At 36.4% G+C, this 15,726-nt stretch overlaps 1 long non-coding RNA gene across 7 annotated transcripts in view; it reads left to right on the forward strand.

Moving 5' to 3' along the window:
- The window catches only part of LOC132664239 (uncharacterized), a 307,601-nt gene that overhangs the window by 102,621 nt on the left and 189,254 nt on the right, over positions 1–15,726 (forward strand). Inside the window, exon 3 of one of the 7 annotated variants that reach the window (XR_009603535.3) lies at positions 4,953–5,029. The exons of the other annotated variants lie outside the window; for them this stretch is intronic. This is a non-coding gene — a long non-coding RNA (uncharacterized LOC132664239). The remainder of the gene's footprint in view (positions 1–4,952; positions 5,030–15,726) is intronic. 7 annotated transcript variants of the gene reach the window in all.

Consider the following 15,726-nt stretch of genomic DNA (forward strand, 5'->3'; position numbering starts at 1 on the left):
GGTATAGGGAAGAAAATGCAACATTCCAAATGCCAAGTTATATGTGCTGGATTCAGACTTTTTTTCTTTCAAAGATGTGAACACTGTGTTCTTCTTTTGAAATAGTCTTTGTAGTATAGCCCATAACCACATCAGCCTTTATTGGTATTTGCACTGTCCTGCTGATTCATTGAAATTTTGGTCAACTAATGTCATTAAGGCTTCTCACATTGAATGCTGTCAAATTAGTTTGTTCTTAGCCTCCCTACTGCGTGGTTAAAATAATAGTAATAATAATAGGGGCGCCTGGGTGGCTCAGTGGGTTGAGCATCTGACTTCATTCAGCTCAGGTCAGGATCTCGTGGTTCGTGAGTTTGAACCCGCATCAGGCTCACTGCTGTAAGTGCAGAGCCCACTTAGGATCCTCTGCCCTCCTCTCTCTCTGCCCCTCCCTCACTCACACTCTCTTAAATATAAATAAAACAGGGGCGCCTGGGTGGCGTAGTCGGTTAAGCGTCTGACTTCAGCCAGGTCACGATCTCGCGGTCCGTGAGTTCGAGCCCCACGTCAGGCTCTGGGCTGATGGCTCGGAGCCTGGAGCCTGTTTCCGATTCTGTGTCTCCCTCTCTCTCTGCCCCTCCCCCGTTCATGCTCTGTCTCTCTCTGTCCCAAAAATAAAAATAAAAAACGTTGAAAAAAAAAATTAAAAGAAAAAATAAATAAAACATAAATTAAAAAAAATAATAAAAATGAGAAAGTGTACACATTCCTATTAAAATTTGATTCACTTTTACCCCAAAATTTCATTTCTGAGAAGTTATTTTAAGTCTTGACATGTTGAGCTGCTCCTTTCAGGTATATTTCATCTGAAAAATTGTTAAGTATGTCTCTTGTATGCTTTAATCCCAATGGAAGTCTAAAGTTGAAGTCATGGTTTATGTTTAGACATTTGTTTCTCTTAGACACTGATGTGGTTTTCAGCACTCTTTGGATACAGTTGCTCAACTTGTTGCATGTCCACTTAACCACAGATACTTCGTGCTCATTTTTCTAGAGGATTCCCAGTCGAGTGCACAAGATGTCAATGTCTGGCTGCAGTTGGTGCATTACTTCATATCACTCTTAACTCTAGCCTCTCATGGGAGTGGCTTTTTCTATACTCTAGTTCACGTCACCCCAGCCCTTTGGCCTTCATCCCTTTTTGGTATTCCTGACAGAGATTCCAGAGATTATGTCTGGGCCAATAAAAGGAATTAACATTTGTCTTGCTTTATTACTACTCTATGTTTAGTGTCTGTAATGATGTAAGATGATTATGTGGAGAGAATTTTTCATTTATACTTTTTACATTCAAGTAAGGATGTATGTCGATTTAAAAAATTTTTTAATGTTTATTTTTGAGAGGCGGGGGGGAGGGGCAGAGAGAGAGGGAGACACAGAATTGAAGCAGGCTCCAGGCTCCAAGCTGTCAGCACAGAGCCCGACATGGGGCTCAAACCCATGAACCATTAGATCATGACCTGAGCTGAAGGTGGACGCTTAACCAACTGAGCCACCTGGACACCCCAATATGTATGTTGATTTAGAAAGAGGCAGCAGGCACAGTGATTGTTGAAACTCTAAGTTGAGTATCTGCTAGTTTTAAATCCATCTTGTGTGAGATATGTGTGCTAAACCACTTTGCAAATGAAAGTCACTATACAATTGTAGACATTACTATATCTTAATTTTAAGTAATTACAGAAGTAATAATTGTTGGGATGAGTACTGGGTGTTATGGGTAAATGATGAATCACTGGGTTCTACTCCTGAAACCAATGCTACTCTGTATGTTAAGTAACTTAAATTTAAACAAATAAATTTTAAAAAAAGTAATTCAAATTCTCTCTCCTTCTGTCATCAGTAGACACAGGCATAGGAAGGGTAGGGGCTGCAATTTACTTGTGATGAAACCTTTCTCCTGAAGGCATGGTACAAAACAAGAAACATTATTGGAGTTCTTTCTGATCCCGAGTTTCATACGTGACTCGGAGTGGATATGGAGCTAAGGTGTTAGTTTTCTTTGTATTTACGGGAACTCTTTGATCTCTGGGCCTTAAAGTTGCATGTAGTTGTAGGTGAATGTAACCCCAGACTATTTTACTTAGGGCAAAAATTGCCTTTTAGGGTCACTGCTGACCATTCACTATACCTTGTAAAGATGCCAATGACCTACTCTAAAAAGGTGGAATGTCCGCTGCATTGTCAGATGCAGAAGTTATCTTTCCAGTCTCAGCCATCTTGCATTATTGATGCGTGAATATTATGAGAAGAAAATACTGATGAAAAAGGTTGTTTAAGTTAAAGAAAAATCTATTTAAACTTCTCTACACAGAAGTAAATTACAGGCTTTCAGGCTGAGGCAGAACCTGTCTATTTATCAGCTTAAACTGTAGTCCATAGGGAAGATGGAAAGACCCTTGAGGACTTCAAGTGAAAGTCATCCTCTCACAAGATGATTTCTTAGAATCTTTTTATTAACTCTGTCCCTTAACATTACTAAGGATTTTTCTTTCAGAAGGAGTAGAATTTTTAAAAAGCTGAATATTACTCTGAGAATCCATATGTATGTATCAGCTGCTTTTAAATATTGTTCCTTGAATACAGAACGGGATAGAAGTCTCCATTGTTGGAATAAATGAATGCTGTGTTATTAAATATGGCAGATTTTTAGAGATGGAATTCTGCTAATGTTTTCAGCAGTGTTTTGTGAGATAATTCCCTGATGTGGGTAATTTGTAGCTAGAAGGAAAAGGAACATAAGAGTTGAAAGCCTAGAGGGTAACTGATGCATTGGACTCCCCAGCCTACATGGGAAACTGTGACTCTCAGATGTTAGTGGCACTGGACCCAGTGCTTTCTTTCTTATGCTCCAGACGTATTCATGCTGAGGAATGCATCCATCCATCTTTGCCTTTGTGCAACTGGAGTCTAGCCTTGCAGAGCTAAGTATACAAATTAAGAATAATTTATCAGAATATGATTCAGCATTACTGCAACTATAAAGTTGGTCAAAATCATGGATTTTGATGAAAACAGGTAAAGTAATTATAATTATTTCAAGTGATTTTGTCTCAGAGGATCATGTTTATGGTAGATGAGATGTTGCAGCAAGCAGAGACATTGGCTTGATTTTGAAGATTACATAAGTGACTAACCTGATACTGATTCCTAAAGGAACAGTATCCCATAGTGAGGATGACTTCATTAGGTTGAAATGTTAAATGGATCAATATAAAATATAATCATGGAAACTGTCTTGTTAATTACCAACAAGGAGAATCAGGAAGTAATATCCAGGACAATCTCAAACTGAATGACTTAACTTTTAAAGGTTGAAAACAGATTGTATTACTGGTTATCCATAAATAAACTAAGATAGTAAAGAGCAGAATTTTATTTATTTTATTTTATTTTTTTTAATATATGAAATTTATTGTCAAATTGGTTTCCATACAACACCCAGTGCTCATCCCAAAAGATGCCCTCTTCAATACCCATCACCTACCCTCCTCTCCCTCCCACCTTCCATCAACCCTCAGTTTGTTCTCAGTTTAAAGAGCAGAATTTTAAAAAGGTAGTTTGTTGGAAAGGGCAAGGGTGATAGTGTTACAAAAAGGAGCAGTTGGGATCTGTTCTGTTACCATTATACTAGTACCTTCCTTAAACTGGAGATGGTTCTTGAGTCAGAGATGGATGGAATGTTAAGGTGGCTGTCCCATAAATGCTTATCATCCAATGGAAAAAGGGAACCTAAAAGGTCATAGAGACTAGTTTGTGAAGAACAGAAACTTTAAAGTATGTCTAGGAAAAAGAGCCTATCTTTGTTTACATGTTTTCTCGACTTTTTTGTTCTTCACATGGGTATATCCAAATTTAAGTCAATTTTATTTGTAAGTACCTTTCACAAAGAGGAATTTTATTATATACAATAGTAATACAGAGAAAGATTTGGGAGTAAAATGTGTGAATTTTAGAAAGTAAGTTGTTTTCAATTAATTTTGTTTCATGTATTTTAATAAAAATAAAAGAGTATGTTAATGCAAATATGTTGACTTTCATCAACATACACTTTTTTGATTCAGTGGTAATCTCCAGTAACTTCTGGTCTATCTAGCTAATCATGTTGAGGACAGTGATTGTTTTTTTAAATGATTTTATGTTTTTCAAGATATGTAGCACAGATTCTAGAGACTACTTACTATTCCTCCAAGACTAGGCATACAGGTGATATCCAATAGATAGTTGAGAGACTGATTCATTAAAAAGGGACCAGTAGAGGGGCACCTGGGTGGGTGAGTCAGGTAAGTGTCTGACTTTGGATTTTGGCTCAGGTAATAATCTCACAGTTCGTGAGTTCAGCCCTGCTTCGGGCTCTGTGCTGGCAGTGTGGAGCCTGCTTGGGATTCTCTCTCTTCCTGTCTCTGTGCCCCTCCCCTGCTTGTGCTCTCTCTCCCTCTCTTAAGTAAATAAATGAACTTAAAAAAAAAAAACAAAAAACAAGGCTAGTAGTAGAATGCCTCCCTAACATTGCTAGTATTCTATGAATTTGTGTTTATTGTATTAGGCAATAATAAAATGACTTTTTTTTTTACTCTTTAAAAATTGATTTTTTTCAATAATTCATGTTGCCTTTCTCCATATTGTATTAGAGTCAATTTGATATTCTCTATCCTTGGGAGAGAAGCAATATGAACACAATTTAGAAAACCATAAAATTTAGAATAGCTCTAATATGAGTTTTAGCTTTCATTTTTGCTTGAGAAGAGGCTACATGCAAACTATTTTCTTTCAATTATTCCTTCATTATTTATTCATTCCATCAGTTATCAGCTATTTATTAGGCACATCTATGTGTCTATGCAGTGAACATGAGGTTCTTCAAGTAATGGGTGAATCAGAACTGCTACAAAAGAATGTGTGCTTTTGTACAGGTGTCTTACCAGACCTAAAATCATAGAGAAGTCTAACACTGGATTACAGGAGCACGAGGTGAAGACATCGTGTTGAGGTAGGTATCTCATGGTCACGAATGTCACCAAGCTTATGAAGGGAAGCTTGGTCCCTTTCCACATTTTGGACATCACATTTTCCAGCTTGCAGACCACCATACACAGTTTATTTTGCCTGAAATGCTCATCTTCCCTCTTCTCCTAAATAACTCCGTGTCATACTTAAAGTCTCAATTTAAGTTTCACATCTTCAGGGAGACTTTCCTTGAATCCCTAGCCTGGAGTAAATTAAGTCTTCCTGATATATGGGTATGTCATTATTTGTTTCCCTTTTCTTTTCACTTTTACTATAGATACCCTATTTCTAAATATTTGTGTGATACCTGTTTTTCTTTCTCCACTCTCCTTTTTAAAAAGACTGTTAACCACAATAGTCCAGATAATGTTCTAGTAACAATTTTGAAATCTCGGGTAATTAATACAGCAAAGGTTCATTTCTTGCTTATGCTTTATTTTTAGTGCAGGTCAGCAGTGGGTTCAGGTTTACACAATATTTCAGAGACTCAGAACAATGGAGACGGGCTCTATCATACATTAGAGTGAACCTGCTAGAACACATTTTTTTGGGGGGGATGTGGGGGGTTAATTTGTTTCTTTTATTTGTTCATTTGTTTGTTTTGGGCTACTTGGTTGGTCCAGGGAAGAGAAATAGGAGAATGACGCCAGGTCCTCTCCCTATCCGTTGGCTATACAGTCACATAGTCTTACCCAACTTGAACAGGATTGAGAAATGCAGTTTTCCTTGTGCCCTGACAGGAGAAGAACCTGATGTTGGTGGGTGAAGGTAACTGTCTTTGAACTGGAATCCTTAGAAGAAATAATGGTGAGAAGGAAATGATGTCCCAGATTAGGTCCAAAGTTGAGAAAGAGCCTTTAGCTACTCTCATTAGTTTTGGTTCTGTTATGTCACACATTGCTGAAAGGATTTGGCCCTAGGATTGCTAATTCACTTTTACTGGTTATTGATTGATTGTGGGGGTAGAAGAAGGTTAAGGGAAATTGAGAGGGGCGAGCATAATTCTTTTTCTAATAATTTATGGGAAAGGCGGTGTGTAAGTTATAAACCAGTAGAGTGTTGCAGCAGCTGTTTATCGAAAGTTAGGTAAAGCGTGGCCCCCACACAGGCACTCATCTGCAGACCGTTACTGCTCTGCATGATATGAACAGAAATAGAGTAAGCCTTTAGAAACTTTTGTAGACATTTGCCTGAGAATGTTACATGTAATAATTTTTAAATATTTAAAATTATTAAAATGCAGTTGCATGTTGTATCTTGCTTTTTATGTTATTTCATTTTTCTAGAATGTCATTTTTGTTGTATTTTGTGAAATAGATATTTTGTGACATGTATTCAGTCCAAGATAGATTATTGGAAATTTAAGAAACAACAGACTGGTCCATTGCCACAGATCATTTGTACAGTACTGGTTTGAGCACTTACTAAAGAAAATGAAGGAAAGTGATCACTGGAAATTAGCATGTGTTGACTTACTAAGATAGCAACTAATATCAGACAGCATATATTTTTTCTTTTTAACAGCTGACTAATCTAGTAGTGTGGGAAAAACACAGTATATTTAGTGTGTATGGATTTTGGCACTGTATAATTTTCTCATGATATGCTTTTTGGAAAAAGGTTTTGAAATCTGGGTTAGGCACTGACTTTAAGTAGGTTGTTGGTAAAACGATTACATACAAGAGCTCCAGTTTATGAGTCTGTCTACCTCTTCAGTTACCCCTCCACTGTTCCTGAGAACTCTACTTCACCTTTGGTAGCTATGACCCAATTTCTCCCTATGTTTGTAATCCCTGGTTTTTCAGTGATACCTTTGCACCACTTCTGAGATGTGGAAAATGGGAAAAATAAAATAATTTTTAACATTTTAAAGGAAAAGGTGGGAGAGGCCTAGGTAAAGCGTATACAATAAAGCATGTATATTTCAGTCGACAGAGTTAACTGTAATTTGGCTATCAAGATAATGAAAGTAATCTTAGATTGCATTACTAGATTTATTGACCTATATATGAATTTATCTTTTTTAATGTTAATTTATTTATTTTGAGAACAAACAAGAGAGAGATTGCAAATGGGAGATGGGCAGAGAGAGAGAGAGAGAGAGAGAGAGAGGGAGAGAGAATCCCAAGTAGTCTCCACGCTGTCAGCAGAGAGCCTGGTTCAGGCTGAATCTCACAAAATGTGAGATCATGACTGGAGCTGAAATGACACTGAAGCGACTGAGCTACCCAGGCACCCTGACCTATCTATGAATTTATATTCCACTTTTCTGTGAAACTGGATTTGAGTCAGTTTACTGTCTATATATCTGTAAAAATAACAATAAACTTGTAGGTGGCTAAGTGCATTTTATTACGTATTACAGTATTGTAAGAGCTAGGTCTAAAATTTGTTTCTGAGCTGTTTAGTGACCAGAGCAAAGCAAGAAGTAAGAATCATGAATAAGATAAAAGTAAAGCTTTTTCCGGGAAAAATCAAACCTTTTCCTGAAAGTGGGGTGCCTGGGCAGTTCCGTTGGTTGAACGTCTGACTTGGCTCAGGTCATCATCTCATGGTTCGTGGGTTCAAGCACTGTGTCAGGCTCTGCACTCACAGTGGGGAGCCTGCTTGGGGTTCTCTCTCTCTCCTTCTCTGTCTGCCCCTCCTCTCTCTCTCTCTTTCAAAATAAATAAATAAACTTCAAAAAAAAAAAAAACAAAAACACCTTTTCCTGAAAGTTAGACTTTGTGTGTTCTCACAGAAAGGAAATTGTGTGATATAATGGTCAATGTCCAACTAAAAAGTTTGTAAAATAAATACAACATTGAGCTCATATGTCTTTTTCTTGCTCTAGCTCTTTGGTTGTCTAGCTTGATCAAAATATAATAAGGCATAGGGGTGCCTGGGTGGCTCAGTCGGTTAGGCGATGGACTCTTGGTCTCGGCTCAGGTCATAATCTCATGGTTTCATGGGTTCAAGCCCTGCATCGGACAGCCTGCTTGGGATTCTCTCTCTTCCCCCTCTCTCTGCCCCTCCCCCACTCACGCTGTCTCTGTCTCACTCAAAAATAAACTTCAAAAAATATATAATAAGGCACATTTAATGTGGGTTTTCAAGTTTTAGGTTGCTTAAAGGATTACCTGGGAAGATTCTGATTTAGCAGATTAAGGATGAGGTTCAGGAACCTGTGTTATTGAAAAGCACTGCAGTTGATTCCTGGTGCCCATGGTCCAAAGATCGTAATTTGAGAAACATTGATCTAGAGGAGTAGTTGGCAGTTTTCCATACAGGTGGTTTATCACAGCTGAGCCTTACATAAGAAAGGCTGGTATGTGTGTTTCTGCTATTTGGCAAGAATTTGGATTACATAAATTAAATCTTACTAATTCAGGAGGCAGTCTGTAAAATTTGACCTTAAATGCTTCCTGTTAAATATACTTAAAAAAATTAGTTCTGCCATCCAATGTATTTCTCTTGGCTCTCTGCAATCAATAAATACTGTAAACGTAGGATTCTCAGGAAAGTGAGACAGCCTACACAGAAAAATCCCCATGGAAAACACTGGTATGAAGGATTGCCTGAGGAGTTTCACAGAGAATGGAAGAATTATTTAAAATATTACTTTACAGGTCAAATGAAAAAATACCTACTACTTAATCATTTAAAAATTAGCACACTAATTAATGTTTTCTTTTGGATGATTTCTAGTATTTAGTTTTCTTTTATTTACTCTGTGTCATGGTTATGTTGTGCAAGAAGTAAATGGGCTAGTGTCTTTTTTAAACTATAGGTCAAAGCAATGTGTTTGATAATAGAAAAATAAGTCATGTGTTTTGAAGGTTTTGGCTCCTTTAGCTGACCTAGCAGCACATGGCAGGGCGTGGGTACTAAATGGCTTAGAATTTGTGTTATTAATCCCCTGAGAGGATGTTTGAATTAATCTCAAAAGCAAATATCAGTCACCTTCTTATAGCTCGGGTAGTATTAAGAATCATTGAATAAGATGAAAAGAATATGCTTTCTGCAAGAGAAAATCTTTTGAAAGAAATTCTGAAAAGCTATATAAAAATGAATAGATTTCCTAGATAGCATAATTTCTTTCAATTTTATATATAAATGTGAAATAAAACAATCCTAAATCCGAGTTAATTTAGATTTATAAGGCTCTTGGACACGAAAGTATTAACTATGCCTTTTCTAAAAGTTGCTTTATTTTAGGAAACACGTTAGGCACAGCACACCAGAATCAATCTCTTAAATATCGGACACATTTTCCCTTACATAAATATGCTGCCTAAATTACGGCGATTCTTGAAGCATTACACATTTTTGACATGCAACCAAAATGAAAATCTTATTTTATAAAGGTAGAGATTGATAGTTTTTGTACATGAAATCAAAGAATCTTAGAGACAGAGTAAATCGCTTTGTCCTACTTCTCCTTTCCTTGTTAAATACATTTAAACACGCCAACACCACCACCATCAGCCATGCCTTGAGGCACAAATCCTTATGATATTTTTTCAACTTTCATTGACCTTTGATCAGAAATTTTCTAAGATAAAGTTTTACCACTTTATATGAAGTCTACTCTCTTGCTACACATTTCTAATTGTTGAAAAGTTCTGAGGCCAAATTTTGCCTTTCTGTAATTTTCCTCCTTGCCCTTTGGTATGACACATGAATATAGACGTGTCCCTTAAGCCATATTTTCAAGTGTTTGAAGACCTCTCTCATTTTCCCCTAACTCCATCCTCCAGGCAGAGCAGTCCAATTATTTCAGATTTCTCTTGCATTACAGTCTTCACAGATGCACACTGCATATTTGCTTTCCTCCCTATTGGGTCATATGCTCATGTGGACAAGGAGAAGATGATTTTTAATCTTATTATGTCCAGTCCCAGCATAATGTCTAGAACAGATTAGACAATTAAAAGCTTATATCCAGAAGTCTTACTAGAAGAATGAGTGATCAGTCACCACTGAGCTTTCTATATTTTTTTCCCCCAGTTGTCCCTTTAAAAGTAGTGCCCAGGGGCGCCTGGGTGGCTCAGTCGGTTAAGCGTCCGACTTTAGCTCAGGTCACGATCTCACGGTCCAGGAGTTCGAGCCCCGCGTTGGGCTCTGGGCTGATGGCTCAGAGCCTGGAGCCTGCTTCCGATTCTGTGTCTCCCTCTCTCTCTGCCCCTCCCCTGTTCATGCTCTGTCTCTCTCTGTCTCAGAAATAAATAAACGTTAAAAAATAAAATAAAATAAAATAAAATAAAATAAAATAAAAGTAGTGCCCAAATCTAAACATATCCATAAGGTTATCTGGTCAGTGCAGAATACAGTGACTTTTACCTTTCAGAAGTTGGATAATCCTCATTTTATTTAAAAAAAAAATTTTTTTTAACGTTTGTTTATTTTTGAGACAGAGAGAGACAGAGCATGAACAGGGGAGGGCCAGAAAGAGAGGGAGACACAGAATCTGAAACAGGCTCAAGCTCTGAGCGGTCAGCACAGAGCCCGACGCGGGGCTCAAACTCACAGACTGTGAGATCATGACCTGAGCCGAAGTCGGATGCTTAACTGACCCAGCCACCCAGGCACCCCAGATAATCCTCATTTTAAACAATATTGGATATAGGTTTCTTCAGTATATCACTCTGTGTACTAATATTGAGATTTTAGTCAAATACAGTAAGAATGCTTTTCAGTTGACTAATTAACCGTTGTCTCCCAATCTGTATGTATACAGTTCATTTACTCTAAATCCAGGACCTTAAATGTGTCCTGTTATTTACTTTTTTAATAAAAAAAATTCGTTCTGTCATCAAATTTATTTTTTCCTAACTATGCTATGAATAGTATGGTAAATCTGTCTTTAATATATCCTCCAAAATTAATGGGCCACTTTTAATAGATCACTAGAACCTTACTAAAATTTAATCAAATAATAAACATATTTTAGTACTAACGATCATTCCACTTAACTGTGTTATCAACCAGATAGTTCTTTTGTTTTCCATAGGTATTTCAGGGGAGACTTTATCAAAAGATATGTTAAATAAGGATATATCCTTTTAAAAAGTGATATTCTAGATCATTTATCTTATAATACTATCAAAAAAACGGAGATCAGGATATTATAACTAAGGAAATTTTCTTGGTGACTCTGGGCTATTTCTGGAAATAACTGCTTTCTAAGAATCTTCTCAAATTCTTCTAGGGATCTACATCATTAGTATATTCATTGGATAATTTTCCCCTCCTTTTTGAAAAATCACTGAATAATATTGGTCCTTAATGTTTGGAATTTCTTATATAAACCAGATTCCTTCCTCATTAATCTCTACCCCTATCCCTCCACACCCTCCCCCTACCCTGCCACCCAAGACTCCAGTATGGAAGGATTTCTAAATCTTGTTAGTATTTTGGGTATTATGAAATGTGAAACATGAAATTGTCAACAAGGAAAGTCTAGAATTTACCAGATATTTTGCATTTAGGAAAAAATAACCTTTCCAGATACCATTATACTTGAAGTTCTTTATACGTTCTCTATTTTGTCATCTGTGCAGTTTTGAAATCCCCAACTTTGATATGGCTAAGTACTCTGTAGGCCACATGCCTACTGATGTTGTTTCTTTGACTCTTCCTAATCTTACCTGTTTGTTCCCAATTATGCTTCTGCTCTTAGGTCTGTGGATTTCTCTCCAGGCATTTTTTTCTTTGTCTTTCCTCTTCAGTGACATGTATGTTTCAGATCGATTCCTTTTCTGGGCAGACGTTCTTTCTCCCACCAGATATCTCTCATGAATATTTCACTGATATCCGTGAGATCAACTTACTTCTTTAGGTTACATTTTAAATCTTAATTTGTAGGACATCCTTATTTTTAACTGTTCTAGAGATAGACCATAACCAAACCCATGAGAGACCTTGGTTTTATTGCCAAACTCTTTCCCTGTGAATTATTTAATATCACTTTCATCATTATTCTTTTTATGTCAAATTTATTTTTACTGTTTATACTGTCAGTTCAGTCTTTTGATCTGGGCATTTTCTTCCCTCTCTCAGGTCTTAAAAACTTTCTTTATCATAGCAAAAAATATTCATCACAACCTTTTTTAGATTTCCAGCCTTTCCCAATAGTCCATAATGTAGGAGTCTTAAACCTTAGCCTAGAAAACCAAATCATGATCATCATCTTTTATGTCATTAGATGTTTACTTTTTGTGCTGTCTTAAAATTTTACTTCTATAATTATACTTTCACTGATAGAAAACGTAAAACCCCTAGATATGCCTGCGTATCTGTAGTAGTTATCAATTTCTGTATAACAAATTATCCCCAAGCTTAACAGCTTAAAACAACAAGCTTTTATTATCTGACAATTTCTGGGAGATATTAAATTATCCTGTGATAATATATAAATAATTATTCCTGTGATATTCATGAGAATCAGAGAGCAGCTTAGCTGGTGGGTCTGAATCAAGAGATTGCAGCCGAACTGTGGGCTCAAGACTCTCCCAGGGCTGCAGAGTCGCTTTGAAATTGGCTCATGTGGTTGTTGGGAAGCCATGCTCCTTGCTAGTTTTTAATTGGAGACTTCAAGGAGATCTCTCTCTCTCTCTCTCTCTCTCTCTCTATCCATCTGTATATCTCAGAGAGAGAGAGAGAGAGAGAAAAGGAGAGAGAGAGAAAGGGAGAGCACAGGGAGAGCATGCCTAAGGGGAAGACAGCAGTTATCTGTAACTAATCTCAGAAGTGACAGCCATTATTTCTGCCATATGCTTTTGGTCACACAGCACATCCCTGGCTCAAGGTGGGAGGGGACTCCGTAGGGTGTGCGAAGCAGGAGATGCAGATCACTGGGACCACTTTCAAGAGTAACTACTGGTACAGCGTCTTACAGTTTCTCATCCAAACCTTCACATAGAAGCACTCTAGGTTTCTTCTGAAGGAATTAGTAATTTCTGTGGAAATTAATTAAATAGTGATAGTAAACTGAGAATAGGAGCCTTTTTGGGTCCTCTGGTTAATTTTAGGTAAATTATCACTAAATTAGCATATTGTCATTAGCTTTATCATCTGTTTGGGATGATCTAAACTTTTGAACTATTCATTTGAGATGATTTCATTTTATAGTTTTCAGAGAATCAGGAGAATGAATGCTCTTGTTAAATATAGACAATAACCACCTGGAAGATGAACCTATATATATATATATATATATATATATATATATATATATATATATATATATATGGTCCTTACCACATTTAATTCTAATTCAGAAATTTAACTATTTGCAAATACGTAATGGTGATTTCTGTTACAGTGGAATTAGATAGCACTGTGTGAAGATAATGGAAATGTGAAGGCACAAAGGCCATGATTCATTTTAGTTTTTCAAATTGTACAAAGCAGCCTCCTCAGCAGGGGATATGAGATAATAAGATATTATGCTTACCCTCAAGGAGCTTATAGTAGTTAGTTTTAGAACAGACTTGGGACTTTGGCCATCATTTCATTTTCCCTTACCTGCTGGTTCAGAATGGATATTCTGTCTGTCAGTTAGGGATGATGTAAAAACTAGTGACATGATTCTTGTAGTGTTGTAATATATCTATTCAAAAAACAGTGTGTTATATAAATGCCTTATTAAAATGTAAAGAGCCTGTCATAGGCACCATAAGGATCAGATGCTATTACACAAAATGGGTATTTTCTCCCCTGTAACGTAGGCATACGAGTTTCTATGTTTTCTTTAACACTCACAACTATTATGAGGCTTTTCTTACAATTGTGAAAGTCAGTGGTAAAATGGAAGTAAAATTGAGCAAAACACTTTCCACGCGTTATTTGGCAAATGAAATCATCCTAGGTTTCTTCTGTGGGAATTAGTATCTCAGGCAAAAGTGATTTTTGGCTTGCAGAGCCTTACATACAACATTTAAAGATATTTAAAACTATTTGGAGTAAAATACTACTACCTTTCTGAGAAATAAAACAAGGAGATTAAAGACCTTCTTAGCAACAGTAATTCTGTGAAAGAATAAAGAATCCAGGTTAGTAGTTTTGTACTGTGTTGTATCCCCTACTAAAATGTCTACTGCCAAACCACATCTTGGAACTGTATGGGGAGAAATCCTCACCCCCAAATGGGCTTTGTCTGTAGTTTTAAAAATAAGATCCTTCTTTAGGGGGTCTTTCATTAGGTCTATGGCTAGATGCAAAAGGCAAGCCACACAAATATATATACACCAATCCAAAATGATATACATTTTGAAGGTTTGAATTAGCACTAAAGGAAAATATTTAATTTAGCTACAATAAAGCTTATTAACCACAAAATTTGATGTATTATTTTCCTCCCTCTGGGGTGCCAAGTTGGCGCATACCATATAGGCAGACCATTGGATTTTTGCTGTGTTAAACTTAACCTGAGAACCTGAATTTCAGGATCTCTATTTTCTGACAGTAGGCCTGATTAATTCACAAATGCTTGTTATTTATAATACAAGAAAAGAAGAGATAATCAGCTTGTAAAAATTCCTTCTTGCAGTGCTGTATCTTTGAATTCTGAATTCTCAAGGAGTAACTTCTGAAAGTGTCTCCTGGCATTTTGTTGTTTGCAAATTACGGCTGTATTACTTTAAGAAAATTCAATATCTAAAAATCACTATTTACCAAATACAGGGAGGAGAGAAAATTGTTACTATTTGTACTATTAGAATATTCTGTTTTACAAAATGACACTCTGCATGATTCCTATAAATAAGCAGCTTCTCTAGTGCATTTAAGAATGCGAATTGAATAACAGAAATATGTATGCAGAACTTTCCAGTCACACATTTACCATGGAACAAAAATAGATTCTTTTTCAATATAAAAGTGTTTCTGATTAATTTGTTTTCAAGATGAATTTAAACCATTGAACAAAATCTCAGTCCATCTTTGGGAGTCTGTTGATCTTTTTCACCAGAAATCTTACTGTAGCTTTCGCCAATCAGTGGGATCAAATTTAGCTTTCGGTTCATCTAGGGCTTACTGAATCTTTCTGAATCATATCAGTCAGTATGCTAAATGAGGACATAGAACATCTAGGATCTTCTAATGCATCAGTTGCCATGGAAGCTGCTCTTCTGGCCTGATGTGATCGATTTCTATTCAAGCAAGTAATTTGATAATTCTTTCTAGAGGAGAATGTCATAACGTTCTTGTTACCAAATTGGAAGAACCAAATTGTTTCTTTTAATTCATAAAGGTCTCCTCCTAATAACCATGATAGTTTGGTCATTTTATTACATTCAGCAGGTACTGAGAGTTGAGTTTATGTATTTTTAAGGGCTTTGTTAAAAAGTCTTTTTACTTTTAATTTCCTTTTGTTATGCTTATCAAAAAGATTACCTTAAAATTCCAAATCTTTTTAGCATAAACATAGTGACGTTTTCTTTGAGAAACAATGACTAATTGCATCACGGTTCATGAGACATTTAGGTAAAAGTACTCACTGCCGGCCAGCACCATCATCAAAAACATCCCTTAAATGCTGCATTTGAACATTAGGTTTATCACATTCTAGAAGATTCTTTATTCAGAATCTTTTGACCACCTAGTCCTGATAATCTGCTTCCCGAAGTGAAATAGAACAGGAATAAAAATTTGCCTTGCTATGCAATGTTATGTACAAGGAGGGACTTTTTTAGTTTT

The sequence above is a fragment of the Panthera onca genome, chromosome F2 (genome assembly GCF_046562875.1).
Source record: "Panthera onca isolate mPanOnc1 chromosome F2, mPanOnc1 haplotype 2, whole genome shotgun sequence".
NCBI lineage: Eukaryota > Metazoa > Chordata > Mammalia > Carnivora > Felidae > Panthera > Panthera onca.